General features: G+C 47.2%; 1 protein-coding gene across 1 annotated transcript in view; it reads left to right on the forward strand.

Annotated features, from left to right (window-relative positions):
• The first annotated feature begins 1,788 nt into the window (after window positions 1-1,788).
• The window catches only part of FASN (fatty acid synthase), a 93,555-nt gene continuing 80,515 nt past the window's right edge, over window positions 1,789-14,828 (forward strand). Inside the window, exon 1 of the mRNA XM_040330786.1 lies at window positions 1,789-1,964. The gene's annotated coding sequence lies outside the window, so the exon portion shown is untranslated. The remainder of the gene's footprint in view (window positions 1,965-14,828) is intronic.

Genomic DNA, 14,828 nt, shown 5'->3' on the forward strand with positions numbered 1-14,828 from the left:
TTGGAAGAGAGCAGGCTGAGCTCCCAGCACAGCTAGAATACCAACCACGATGTGCTCTCATGCCTAGCGTGGTCAGTTGTTAATAGGAAAGCAGGGGGACTGGCAGGAATACCGGGGATTTCACATAAAGGAAGCAATGCAAAGATAACTGAAGTCTTTCTCATACAAGTACAAGGTACAGCAGACACATCTCAGGAATATGAAATGTTGGGTTTACATATTCTTTAACCGCTTTGAGACCATCCGCCATCATTATACTGCGGCAGGTTGGCCCTCCTGAGCGAATCGCTGTAGGTGTATGTCGGCCGCTTTAAGGGCCAGTTCACACCATAGAAACGAAATCCAAATGCGTCCCAGGTGTTTTTTTGCATACGCGTTTTTGATGCGTTCAAGTGCGTTTTTGGTACGTTTGTAATGCAGTCCAGTGCTTTTTTTTGCCCCTCTATTTTATTAACCTTAGATAAGGACAAGTGTGTTCCAGTGCGTTTTTGATGCATTTAGGTGCGGTGCAGTGCAGTTTTGATGCGTTTCACAGCGTTCCAGTACAGTCTAGTGCAGGTAAAATGCAGCATGTTCTGCGCTCGGTATATATGATTTCTGTATAGAAGATGTTCAGTATATAGGTTATGTGATGAGATGTATATATGATATGTATAGTAGATGTATATATAATATATGACGAGGTATATATATGGTATGTATAATAGATGTACTGTATACATGATATGTGATGTAATGTGTGTGTGTGTGTATATATATATATATATATATGATATCTGTATAGTATATGATATATGTATAGTATATATATATATATATATAGTATGGTATATGAGGAGATGTATGATCTGTATAGTAGATATATAGATATATATGTGATGAAATGTAAATAGATGATATCTGTATAGTAGATGTGTGTGTGTGTATGTGTATGTATATATATATATATATATATATATATATATATATGTGATAATGAGAAGTATATAGTAGATGTATATGATGATGAGAAGTATATAGTAGATATATATGATGATGAGAGTATATAGTAGATATATATAATGATGAGAAGTATATAGTAGATATATATGATAAGTATATAGTAGATATATATGATGATGAGAAGTATATAGTAGATATATATAATAATGAGAAGTATATAGTAGATATATATGATGATGAGAAGTATATAGTAGATATATATAATAATGAGAAGTATATAGTAGATATATATAATAATGAGAAGTATATAGTAGATATATATGATGATGAGAAGTATATAGTAGATGTATATGATGATGATGAGAAGTATATAGTAGATGTATATGATAATGAGAAGTATATAGTAGATGTACAGTATAGTAGATATATATGTGATGAAATGTATGTAGATGATATCTGTATAGTGTGTGTATATATATATATATATATATATATATATATATATATATATATATAATGAGGTGTATATATGAGCTGTGTGTAGTAGATATATATGATGATGAGAAGTATATAGTAGATGTGTGTGTATATATATATATATAGTAGATGTATATAGTATTGTACAGTGTGTGTCCTTATCCTTACTCTCCATCATCTGCAAAAAGAAAAAGCTGATAATGTGTGTATGTGGAGGGATGGTGTAGAACCCCGGATGTGAGTGATTGTTAGCTCCTGGGCCCAGCCATGCAGTCACAGTGTGGGATCTCCGATGTGTGTCCCCCCCTTCTTTGGGGAGGGCCGGGATCACCCCATAGCCGGGCCCAGCCTCTCCTCTGATTGGTCGGCGGATACACACAGCTGTCAGCCCATGTGGCGTGGCCGGGAGAGGATGTCTGTCATTTAAATAGAGGAGCCGGAGAGGAGAGACATCACACCGGGGAGGAGGAGAGACACCGACCCCACCACCTCACACATCATCCCTGGGACACACACCGGAGCACCGGCCGGGAGAGGACACACAGGTACGGGGGAGGGGGAGGAGGGATCATCTCATAGCACTGCTGGATCTTATTATAGATCTCCATCATCCATGATGGATCTCTGAGCTCCTCCGCACCATCTGTCCTCCCCCGGATCATCACAATGCAGATCTGGATCTCTGTCCCAAATCATCCTATAACATGGCTGGATCCTGGGATCATCTGTCTCCCGTCACCCAACATTACCCATAGAGATCCCTGATCTTCACACCATCCATGGATGGATCTCCACTGTATGAGATCTCGGTCCACGGATCCCATAGAAAGTACTGGATCCTATAGAAAGTACTGGATCCCATAGAGAGTACTAGATCCCATAGAAGTACTGGATCCCCTGATTACTAGGATCGTCCCTTACAGTGTCGGATCCCTTTTAGATCTCTGTCCTTTTCTCACAGCAAGATCCCTAATCCACTGTATAAGATCTCTACCCCAGGTCAGTTGGCTGAGCCTCATACAGTAGTAGTGCTGGATTCCTGGGCTCCTGCTGAGCATCTGTCTCTGGATCTCAGTGCTGGATCCCTGGGCCCCTGCTGAGGATCTATTGCTGGATCCATGGGTCCCTGCTGAGGATCTATTGCTGGATCCCTGGGCCCCTGCTGAGGATCTATTGCTGGATCCCTGGGCCCCTGCTGAGGATCTATTGCTGGATCCATGGGCCCTTGCTGAGGATCTATTGCTGGATCCATGGGCCCTTGCTGAGGATCTATTGCTGGATCCATGGGCCCTTGCTGAGGATCTATTGCTGGATTTCTGGGCCCCTGCTGAGGATCTATTGCTGGATTTCTCGGCCCCTGCTGAGGATCTATTGCTGGACCCATGGGCCCCTGCTGAGGATCTATTGCTGGGCCCCTGCTGAGGATCTATTGCTGGTCCCTGGGCCCCTGCTGAGGATCTATTGCTGGGCCCCTGCTGAGGATCTATCTCTGGATCCCTGGGCCCCTGCTGAGGATCTATCTCTGGATCTCAGTGCTGGATCCCTGGGCCCCTGCTGAGGGCCTGTCTCTAGATCCTGCAGTGCTGGATCCCTGGCCTCCTGCTGAGGAATCTGGTCCTTTATCTCAGTACTGGATCCCTGGGCTCCTCCTATGGATCTGTCCCTGGATCTCAGTGCTGCATCCCTGGCCTCCTGCTATGGATCTGGCCCTGGATCTCAGTGTTAGATCCCTGGGCCCCTGCTATGTATCCATCTCTGGATCTCAGTGTTGAATCCCTGGCCTCCTGCTATGGATCTGTGTCTAGATCCTGCAGTGCTGGATCCCTGGCCCCCTGCTTTGGATCTGTCCCTGGATCTCAGTGCTGGATCCCTGGCCCCCTGCTTTGGATCTGTCCCTGGATCTCAGTGCTGGATCCCTGGCATCCTGCTATGGATCTGTCTCTAGATCCTGCAGTGCTGGATCCCTGGCCTCCTGCTATGGATCTGTCCCTGGATCTCACCATAGTGATGGGCCCCTAGATTACTGTGTAGAGGATGTGTTCTCTACCATCTCAATGCAGTGCTGGATCTTTAGGCTCCTGCCTATTTGTCCCTAGGTCCTGCAGCAATGGTTCAGATGAATTTCCTATGCATGGAACACTTATTTATTTTTTCATTCTATTATAAGGTTAATTTTCGATGATTGACCAGGAAAGGGTTAATGTTGGGCTAGAATGTGCTGCTGATTGGTCAGCCATTGATACAATGGATGGAATGGAAGGTGCTGTGCTGCGGGGGGTGGCAGTTGGTTATGGTGATCGGTGTTGCTGTGCAGCAAGGTGTGCCTGATAAATGACGATATAATGACACCTCGGAGGCCTGGGGCCAGGGGCGGGCGGGTTCCTGTGCTAAGGATTATTATGGGGGGGGTGCACTGTGCATGCTGCTGTAGGACCCCTGTGATGCACAATGCAGAGAGAAGTAGGGCAGGCTGTGCCGACTCACAGGGAAAAAAAAAAAATGGAGTAGGGTGGAGGAGGGGCGCAGCCAGACTGTACCAGCCTAGAGGCAGCGATGGAGGACAATGAGCCGAGATCCCTTCTTTATCCCATCCCAGGTGTGGCTGAGGGGGGGGAAATGATGGGATTAGAAGTAGGGAACGTGATGGCCTTGGCATGCCTTGGCATATGGCATGGAGGCCTGCTAAGTGGGTGGCTGGAAGGATGCTGAATGTGACGGGCAGGGTGCAGAATCCATTACTCCAGTGTTATTACCCGGTGACATCAGGATGGCGCAGTACTCTGCTTCTAATTGGATAATGCAGTCAAGTAATTAAACCGTCGTCCTCTACGGTGCTATGCTGTATATTAGTGGTTGTCTACTTTCTTGATATAGGGGCCCTCAGCAGTGGCCCCTGATGTCCCCGAAGGGACGCACATAATATTCAGTGAAAGAAACAGCAAACACACAATACGATAGATTGTGGACATGATTAGAGACTACGGGCATGCTACGAGAGATGGTCAGAGCCTGTGGAAATGCAACTGGACAGGGGCAGAGACTGCGGGCCAGCTTAAAGAGATGGCCAGAGACTATGGGAGTACCACAGGAGATGGCCAGAGACTGTGGCAGTACCACAGGAGATGGCCAGAGACTGTGGCAGTACCACAGGAGATGGCCAGAGACTGTGGCAGTACCACAGGAGATGGCCAGAGACTGTGGCAGTACCACAGGAGATGGCCAGAGACTGTGGCAGTACCACAGGAGATGGCCAGAGACTGTGGCAGTACCACAGGAGATGGCCAGAGACTACGGATATGCTACAAGCAGGGCTTTTTTTTCAGGGGGAACTTGTTGGAACTTGGTTCCACCACCTCTGGCTCAGACCCTTGGGGGGGGGGGGGGGTCTGCTCATCATAATCACTTGTAAACGCAGAAGTCCGGTTTCTGTGTTTACAAGTGACAGCTCTGCAATCTGTGTGTAAGCCCCCCCCCCCTCTGCACTCTGTATGTAATGCAATCCTGGTATTTAATGCCTCTTTTAGACTATCCTGCTGTTCATGAAATTTGACTGACCACACCCACTATTTGATCTCATTTGGAGGGTCTGTTTGGTTGGAAGGGTTTTGGGGGGTCGTGGTTGAGTTCCAGCACCTATTGTTTGAGGGAAAGAGATGTCAGAGACTACAGGAAATGGCCCTAGACTGCCAAAATGCCACAGGACATGGTTTTGAGACTACGGGAGATGGTCAGAGACTGCGGACATGCTACGGGAGATGGTCAGAGACTGCGGACATGCTACGGGAGATGGTCAGAGATTGCGGACATGCTACGGGAGATGGTCAGAGACTGCGGACATGCTACGGGAGATGGTCAGAGACTGCGGACATGCTACGGGAGATGGTCAGAGACTGCGGACATGCTACGGGAGATGGTCAGAGACTGCGGACATGCTACGGGAGATGGTCAGAGACTGCGGACATGCTACGGGAGATGGTCAGAGACTGCGGACATGCTACGGGAGATGGTCAGAGACTGCGGACATGCTACGGGAGATGGTCAGAGACTGCGGACATGCTACGGGAGATGGTCAGAGACTGCGGACATGCTACGGGAGATGGTCAGAGACTGCGGACATGCTACGGGAGATGGTCAGAGACTGCGGACATGCTACGGGAGATGGTCAGAGACTGCGGACATGCTACGGGAGATGGTCAGAGACTGCCGACATGCTACGGGAGATGGTCAGAGACTGCGGACATGCTACGGGAGATGGTCAGAGACTGCGGACATGCTACGGGAGATGGTCAGAGACTGCGGACATGCTACGGGAGATGGTCAGAGACTGTGGAAATGCCATAGGACCTGGTTTGACACTACAGGAGATGGTCAGAGACTGCGGACATGCTACGGGAGATGGTCAAGTACTACAGGAGATGGCTCTAGACTGCCAAAGTTTCATTTACTTCTGTAGAAGAAAAAGGACATTTCATAAGTGAGCTGTGATTTACTGCTTTGTATAAACGTGAAAAAAATAATCAGAAATGTTGTCCACCACAGCCAATCAGAATTTAATAAGACTGATGAGTGGTCAGTTCTGATTGGTCGGTGGGTTGCTGCTATTCGTAGGATGCTCTTTGAACTAGTCATGAATGGACTTGTGCAAATAGGAAGATTTATTCTGAGAGTGGACCTTTAAAAGTAGACCTGAAGGCAATTTATTTTTTATTTTTGGGTAAAGTAAGGGAGGAGTATAACCCCTATATTTTATTATTTCTTATTATTATTATTTTTGCCTTCTGTGTCCCATTGAGATTTCCCTTCACTTCCTGTCCTACAGCCACAACAGGAAGTGAGAGGAAATCCCTCTAAAGTGAGGGAATCCCTGGTTGTCCCCATTGGAAGATTTCCCCTCCATTCCTGTTCTGTGGACAAGACGTTGTCATCAGGTCTCCTGCGTTCTTTTCGTGTAGTATAAATTTGTCTATGGCTGACAGTCATTGGTCAGGCATGGCCCACTGTTGTCACCAATCAGGAAATTTGTCCTGACTTATGTTATGCAGCCATCATTGGAATGCATGTAGACAGGAAATGGCTGCTAAGAGGTTTGCAGGAGATCTGCAGCACTGAGATGCAGCGTTGGGTGAAAATTGTATATTGTAAAAGGGAAAAGCGTGGTGTTTGTTTAGTTGGCAAACTAAATGTCATTCGCTTATATCTATGTCAGAGTTTGCACTTCTTATGAGTCATCAGGACGCATGTGAGCGTAACGGAGTCACAGTATATTTTTGAGTAAAAAAAAAACACCTTTCTTATCATGAGTAGTATTAGTAATCGAGAGAACCTGGTCCGCCCCCGTCACATGACTGCTGGGATTTTTTTTATTTTATTTCAGGATCAAAAATGCATGGACAGTCCATTACATGGATTTCAAGTTCACACCAGTGCAGTCAACAAAAAGTAGAACATGCTGCATTTTTCTTCTGCAAGAAACTGTCCTGGAATGTGGCAAAACGCATAAAAAATGCATTACACACAAAAAAAAAAAATGAGGGGGGAAAAAAAGATGGGGGGGGGGGGGGGGGAAGGAAAAAAACACATCAGGGCTGAATTTATGTGGTGTGAGCCGGCTACATTTGTTTACTACACTGGTGTGAATGAGGGCCCTTGGAGTACATGGAAAACGCTGTGCATGCGTTTTTGGTGCAGAATAAAAAAAAAATGCAATGGACTGCATCTTGGTGCTTTCCATGTATTCCAATGGTCCTAGTTCACATGAACATGCTGCAATTTTTTTTATGTATAGAACACAAACAAAATGCACATCAACTTAGATGAGAGGGAGTGGGGGGGGGACGCACCAGAAAGCTTCAACATTTTGCATGCAGTTAAGGATCCAGAATGCAGAAATTGTGGTATGAATGGGTCATAGGGCTGCGTTCACGTTACGCAGTTTAAAGCAGCTGCTGACTTTTAATATTAGGACACTTACCTGTCCTGGAATCCATCGCCGTCCGCAGCAGAGGACGAGCGATCGCTCGTTACTCTGCTGCCCCCCCCCGTCATCCTCAGTAAAGGAACCAGGAAGTGAAGCGCTCCGGCTTCACTGCCTGGTTCCCTACGACGCATGCACGAGTCGCGCTACGCCTGCTGATTGGCTCCCGCTGTGTACTGGGAGCCGAGTGTTCCCAGAACCCAACGGGGGGGACGGGAGGAGACGTCATGCCCGCAGTCTGCCGAGACTGTGTGGCCGGAAGTGGGTGCAAATACCTGTCTTTAGACAGGTATCTGCACCCCCCTCCCCCCTGAAAGGTGTCAAATGTGACACCGGAGGGGGGGGGGGGGGTTTCCAATCAGCGGGAGTTCCACTTTAGGGTGGAGCTCCGCTTTAAGAAACTCAGGCAGAAACGCAGCCACTCTGTTCATGACTGTAAATCGCAGCAAAAATGCACAAACATGGTTTGGAGCCGGCGGTCCTGCCCCCCCCCCCCAACCCGAGTGCCCCCCAATAGTAAGCCTCTCTCAAGCAGGCTGCACTCCTGTGAATGGACACTGTCCATTCACACACAGAGGGTGGCTCGGCTCCGCCCTCTGCTTTCTCTTCATTGGCCTACTGGCTGTGTTTGAAAGCAGCTGGAGCCAATTGCTACTGCTGCTGCGTGAGGCAATGTGCGGGAGTCCTGAGACAGCCGAGCCTCTGTTGCAGATCACTGGATGGAGAGGGGGGCTCAGGTAAGTATTGGGGGGGGGGATCTGCACCCAAAAGGACTCATTTACATTATAACAGACAGACAGTTGGCTGGAGTTGAACACATCAGCCTCTTTCAATTAACATGTTGAGTTCAGAATCAAAAAAAACAAGAAAAGTCTTTATATATATCCTGGGAGATATTGTGGATAAATATTACTGTCCCATTTGAAGTAGTCCAAGATATATTTTCTCAGTCACCCTATGCCCCTAATGGACACAGAGTGATTTAGACATAAGAAGTGCATGGGGAGCTGAAGCAAAAGTCTCCCATACTTTCTAAGGGATTCTGGGTTCCACAGTGCCTCCTCATCAGTGCAGCCCATCAGTGCCTCCTCATACGCGCCCATCAGTGTCGCCTCCTCAGTGCAGCCTATCAGTGTTGCCTCCTCGGTGCCACCTTCTCAGCGCACATCAGTGAAGGAGAAAAATTAAAGTGCAAAGTTCCCGGTAGGCAAGTGGTTAAAACGGCTTTAGAATTGGTAATCTCTAGTTTAATAACCCGATCCGTATTTGGCCTGATTTTTGTTTTGATAATAGTCTAAGGCCGCGTAAACACGTTCTCATCGGTTAACCGATGAAGCTGACTGATGGTCTGATGTGCCTACACACCATTGGTTAATGAACCGATCGTGTCAGAACGCGGTGACGTAAAACGCAACGACGTGCTGAAAAAAACGAAGTTCAATGCTTCCAAGCATGCGTCGACTTGATTCTGAGCATGCGTGGGCTTTTAACTGAAGGACAGCTGACCGATGGGGCCCACACACGATCGGTTTGGACCGATGGAAACTGAAGGTCAGTCTGTTTTCATCGGTTTTGACCGATCGTGTGTACGGGGCCTAATAGTCTAAGAGGCCCATTCACATCGCAAAGTTTGCGTTGAGTGCAGGTAAACACACATGCATTGATGCACATTGGCAGGCTGTCTATACTTAGTATTAGGGCCCTTTCACACTGCTCCGTGTTTTTTTTTTTTTTGATGAGTTTTTGTCTAACTCCCAGCATGCACCTGTGAAACATGTGACTGAAACTGCACGCCAAAAATGCAATCGCTGTGCGTTTGTGATGCGTTTTCCATTGATTTCAATGGGAGGTATCAAGCAATTTGGCTCGCAATTGCTGGGAGGTTCCATTGACTTGAATGGCCAAGTCTGATAGGTGGTGCCACCTGCCAACTTGACATATGGCATTCAAATTGCTGTGGACGTTGAACAGCTCCCTTCGGGCCTGTAATGCAAGAAAAAAAAAAAAACGGGAGGGGGGCCAACCGGGCCCCTTGCAGGTGTAATGCCTGTACCTCCCTGATGGCGGCCCTGTGTACGGGGCATAAGGCTCCATTCCAACGAATGCGACTTTGATGCAACTTTACACTCTCTGGCATAGATCAGGAGCCCAAAGGAGATTGTACAATCAAATTGTAATGTGTGATGAGCTTTAGGCAGAAGTTGGATTCAAAATCTATTACATTTGGGAAATCAAAGATTCCTGGTGATGGAGGAACTCTGTGGTCCTGGAGGGTGAGGCTTGTAGGACGAGAGCAAAAGATGGTTTTCTCCGTCACAACCAAATACCCCCCCCCCCCCCCCCCCCCCAAAAAAAAATTTAAGATTTTGTATGGCTGCTATTGGTGATGGCTCAACGTTTGCTCTGGTTTGAAGTACTCGGCCCCCTCTCTTCTGCCCAGTTTTATGATTTTCATGGAATCTACAGGCATTTTGGGGAATAAATAGCAGTTTTGGACCCGTTGTGGTTCATGAACATGACACACAAGAAGTGTGCTGATTATCCTCGGCAGAATTCCCACAAGAACCCTCCGTAACGGTCACACAAATTGGCCTTCAAATATACGGCCGGCGCATAGTAAGAGGTTTGTTCTCATTCCTGCATAGAAAAGGGCGATTGTTGTACTCCCAACTTGTCAGAGAATATTTGTATGTGAAAGAAGGCGACCCTGGAATCTGGAATCTGGAATAGATCTGCTTTACGAGGAGATTTCTAGGTGCGCGAGAAATAGATGATTTCTCAGAGCAGTGATGATTAAACAGTGAAATTCGGACTACGCAATTCATGAGCCGTCCCAAGTGGTCCCCAGTCTTCTGTTCTTTGCTAAAAATATTGGAAGTATTGGTCATCTAGACCAGTGGTTCTCAACCACCACGGCCTGCTGAAGGGTGGCAATCTTCCCCCCCACTATCGGCCCTTCAGCCAACTGTAGATCCCTTAACCTCCCCAGAGGGCCTCCCAGCTCCCATATGGCCCCCAACCTTCCAAAGTTCTCTCAGCCTCATACAGTGCCACCCAGCATTCCACCTGCAGTGGCCCCCAGACTACTGCAGATCCTTCAGCCCACCTCCCCCTTCAGTTCCCTAACCTCCAACAGTGTCTCACGCTGCCCTCCATAGTGCCAGTACCCCATAGTGCTTCCAACATCAAACAATGTGATACACTGCCCCCAACTTCCTACAGTGCTCTCCAACCTCCCACAGTAACCCCCAGCCTCCTTCAGAGCCTCCAGCCTCCCATAGCGATCCCAACCTCAAAGTGTTCTACAGTTCTTACTGCAATGACCTCAAGTCTACTGTAGAGCCTTCAGCCTCCCCATAGTGATCCCAACCTACAATTGTGTTCTACACTGCCCCCCAACCTCCCACTGTGCTCTCCAACCCTCCGCAGTACCCCTCAGCCTACTGCAGAGCCTTCAGCCTCCCCATAGTGATCCCAACCTACAATTGTGTTCTACACTTCCCCCCCAACCTCCCACTGTGCTCTCCAACCCTCCACAGTACCCCTCAGCCTACTGCAGAGCCTTCAGCCTCCCCATAGTGATCCCAACCTCCAACAGTGTTCTACAGTTCCTACTGCAATGACCTCAAGTCTACTGCAGAGCCTTCAGCCTCCCCATAGTGATCCCAACCTACAATTGTGTTCTACAGTTCCTACTGCAATGACCTCAAGTCTACTGCAGAGCCTTCAGCCCCCAACGTGCTTCCAACCTCCAACAGTGTTCTACAGTTCCTACTGCAATGACCTTAAGTCTACTGCAGAGCCTTCAGCCGCCAAAGTGCTTCTAACCTCCAACATTTTTTTTAAAGCACCCCTATCCCCGTGTGCTCGAACGCATACGTAAGTCCCACCCACATATGAATACGGTGTTGAAACCACACATGTGAGGTGTCGCTGCGAACGTTAGAGCGAGAGCAATAATTCTAGACCTCCTCTGTGTAACTCAAAACATGTAACCAATAAAAAAAATTAGAGCATTTTTAAGTGCCAAAGTTTGGCGCCATCCCACGAGCGTGTACAATTTTGAAGCGTGACATGTTGGGTATCTATTTATGCGGCGTAACATTATCTTTCACATAAAGCATGAAACAGTTTTTTCCCCCCCGTGTTTGAAAAATTGCTGCGCAAATACCGTGCGAGATAAAGTTGCAATGACCGCCATTGTATTTTCTAGGGTCTCTGCTAAAAAAAACATATACCGTATTTATCGGCGTATACCGCGCACTTTTTTTCCCCTTAAAATAAGGGGAAAATCGTGGGTGCGCGATATACGCCCATACCCGCTTCCCGCGCTTAGTTTGAATGCCTGCGCCGACATATACCGAGTGCAGTACACTCGGCTACATTCGGCCAGGCTCGGCTTCGCTCGTGCTCACGCATAAACGTCACAGAGCGTGAGCACGAGCGAAGCCGAGTGTACTGCACGACGGTACATGTTGGCACAGGCATTCAAACTGAGCGCGGGAAGCGGCGATTCGACAGGTAACAGCGCGGGAGGACACCACCGAAGCCGCAGACGGACACCGGACCCGACGAGGCCGCCGACGGACGCCGCGCAAGACCCCAAAACTGTAAGTACTAAAATGTTTTTTTTACAGGAATGCAGGTCCACATTAGGGGTGCGCGCTATACGCCGGAGCGCGCAATACCCCGATAAATACGGTATATAGTGTTTGGGGGTTCTGTGTAAATTTTCTAGCAAAAAATGATATTTACATGTAGGAGAGGAATGTCAGAATTGGCCTGGTGGGCAAGCGGTTAAACCGGCATGACTGTGAGGTTGTACATTCCCACCGCCGGCTCATCCGGTGAGAGGATTCCTTCTTCTCTATGATGTAGTCATCACACAACAGAACGGCTTTGTAGGCTGAGATTAATCCCCCGGCTCAGTACAATATTATGGCCAGACGCGGCACAGAGACTTTTTTTTTTCTTTGTCTCGATGGGTCCATGTGCTAAGATGGTGCTCAGTGCCATGTGCATTCAGATACAAAATGCCGTCCTTGGTTGGTGGTCGGCTCCAGCTACTCGTTATCCTGGGTAAAAATTCTCCCCCCATCCGTCCGTGTCCCGGAATGACCAAGGAAAACGGGGGCCCCACTGCTACATCAACAACCCTTTGTGCTCCCGTAATACGCAGCTAAAGTCATTCAGCTCTTCTGCATTGCCAGGCGGCGGGATTGTCTGCCAAACATTCACCGCCTTCCAGACAACATCACCCTCGCCGTGCTTAAAGGGTGACTCCACCTCCCTGGGGGAAAAAAAAATAACAAATAATAATAAAGAAAAAATATATACACTCACCGGCCACTTTATTAGATACACCTTGCTAGTACCGGGTTGGACCCCCTTCATTCTTGGCATAGATACAACAAGGTGCTGGAAACATTCCTCAGAGATTTTGCTCCATAGTGACATGATGACATCACACAGTTGCTGCAGATTAGTCGGCTGCACATCCATGATGTCAATCTCCCAATCCACCACACAACTGCCGCTCACTGGATATTTTCTCTTTTTTAGGCCGTTCTCTGTAAACCCGAGAGATGGCTGTGTTGCCTGTAATGCTGCACAGTACTCTGGATGGTGGTATGAGGAGGCCTGTAATGCTGCACAGTCTCTGGATGGTGGTACGAGACCTATAATGCTGCACAGTACTCTGGATGGTGGTATGAGGAGGCCTGTAATGCTGCACAGTCTCTGGATGGTGGTACGAGACCTATAATGCTGCACAGTACTCTGGATGGTGGTATGAGGAGGCCTGTAATGCTGCACAGTCTCTGGATGGTGGTACGAGACCTATAATGCTGCACAGTACTCTGGATGGTGGTATGAGGAGGCCTGTAATGCTGCACAGTCTCTGGATGGTGGTACGAGACCTATAATGCTGCACAGTACTCTGGATGGTGGTATGAGGAGGCCTGTAATGCTGCACAGTCTCTGGATGGTGGTACGAGACCTATAATGCTGCACAGTACTCTGGATGGTGGTATGAGGAGGCCTGTAATGCTGCACAGTCTCTGGATGGTGGTACGAGACCTATAATGCTGCACAGTACTCTGGATGGTGGTATGAGGAGGCCTGTAATGCTGCACAGTGCTCTGGATGGTGGTACGAGACCTATAATGCTGCACAGTACTCTGGATGGTGGTATGAGGAGGCCTGTAATGCTGCACAGTGCTCTGGATGGTGGTACGAGACCTATAATGCTGCACAGTACTCTGGATGGTGGTAGGAGAGGCCTGTAATGCTGTACAATTAGGCTTAACTTCCACTGGCGTTTTTACAGCTTAAAAACGCCTGTCCATGTTTTTTTGTTATTTTTTTTACAAAATCATTTTTTTTTGTGAGCTGCAGCTTTAAAAATGCCGCGGTAGAGTTTTTGAGCGTTTTTTAACGTCTGGCGTTTTTACAGCTCTACTCTGGAGCTTCAGAACGCCCTGGTCCTGCGTTTTTTTTACAGCTCAAAAACGCCTATGCCATTTGCAGCTTTTAAGCTGTAAAAAACGCTCAGAAAAGTGGCTGTAAAAACGTCAGTGGAAATGAAGCCTTATTGCGGCAGACAAATCGGACACTAAGTGATCCTTTTGACACTTTTTGGGGACCAGTGATATTATTACAGTTATCAGTGCTAAAAAAAAATATGCATTGTCACTGTACTAATGACACTGGCAGGGAAGGGGGTTATTATCAGGGGCAATCAAAGGGTTAAATGTGTGCCTAGGGGGTGCTTTCTAACTGTGGGGGGGGGTGCTTTGACTGGGGGAAGACAGATCCGCTGATTGGCTCCTGCTGTGTCCAATCACAGAGGGTCGCCAGCGGCACAGATTTCATTCAGGAGGGCCGCCCTGCCGCAGTATATCTGCGTGGGACGGTCCAGAAGAGGTTAAAAAAACAACTCCGTAACCATACTACAACACTTTATCTTGCCTTTAAACCTATATATACAAGTGTGTAGTTTCAATATTTGCTTAAGCTACTTAAACATTACCGATTACGATAAGTGAATGTCATGACAGGGATTTTGTGTTTTTAAATTACATCTTTTTCATCAACTCGAATACTCTATAAAAGGCATAAAAAAATAAAATAAACCTTCATTAACCATTTCAATACCAGGCACTTACACACCTTCCTGCCCAAGCCAATTCTCAGCTTTCAGCGCTGTCGCAATTTGAATGACAATTGTGCGGTCATGCTACACTGTACCCAAACTTTTTCTTTTGGTGGTATTTGATCACCACTGCGATTTTTGCGCAACGTATAAAAAAAGACAGATGATTGATTTATTTATTTATATATATATATATATATATATATATATATATATATATATATATATTTATATATAATATCTAATTTATTTATTTTTAATACGTTTTTTTATTTGTTTCTG

The sequence above is a fragment of the Rana temporaria genome, chromosome 12, assembly GCF_905171775.1.
Source record: "Rana temporaria chromosome 12, aRanTem1.1, whole genome shotgun sequence".
NCBI classification, from domain to species: domain Eukaryota; kingdom Metazoa; phylum Chordata; class Amphibia; order Anura; family Ranidae; genus Rana; species Rana temporaria.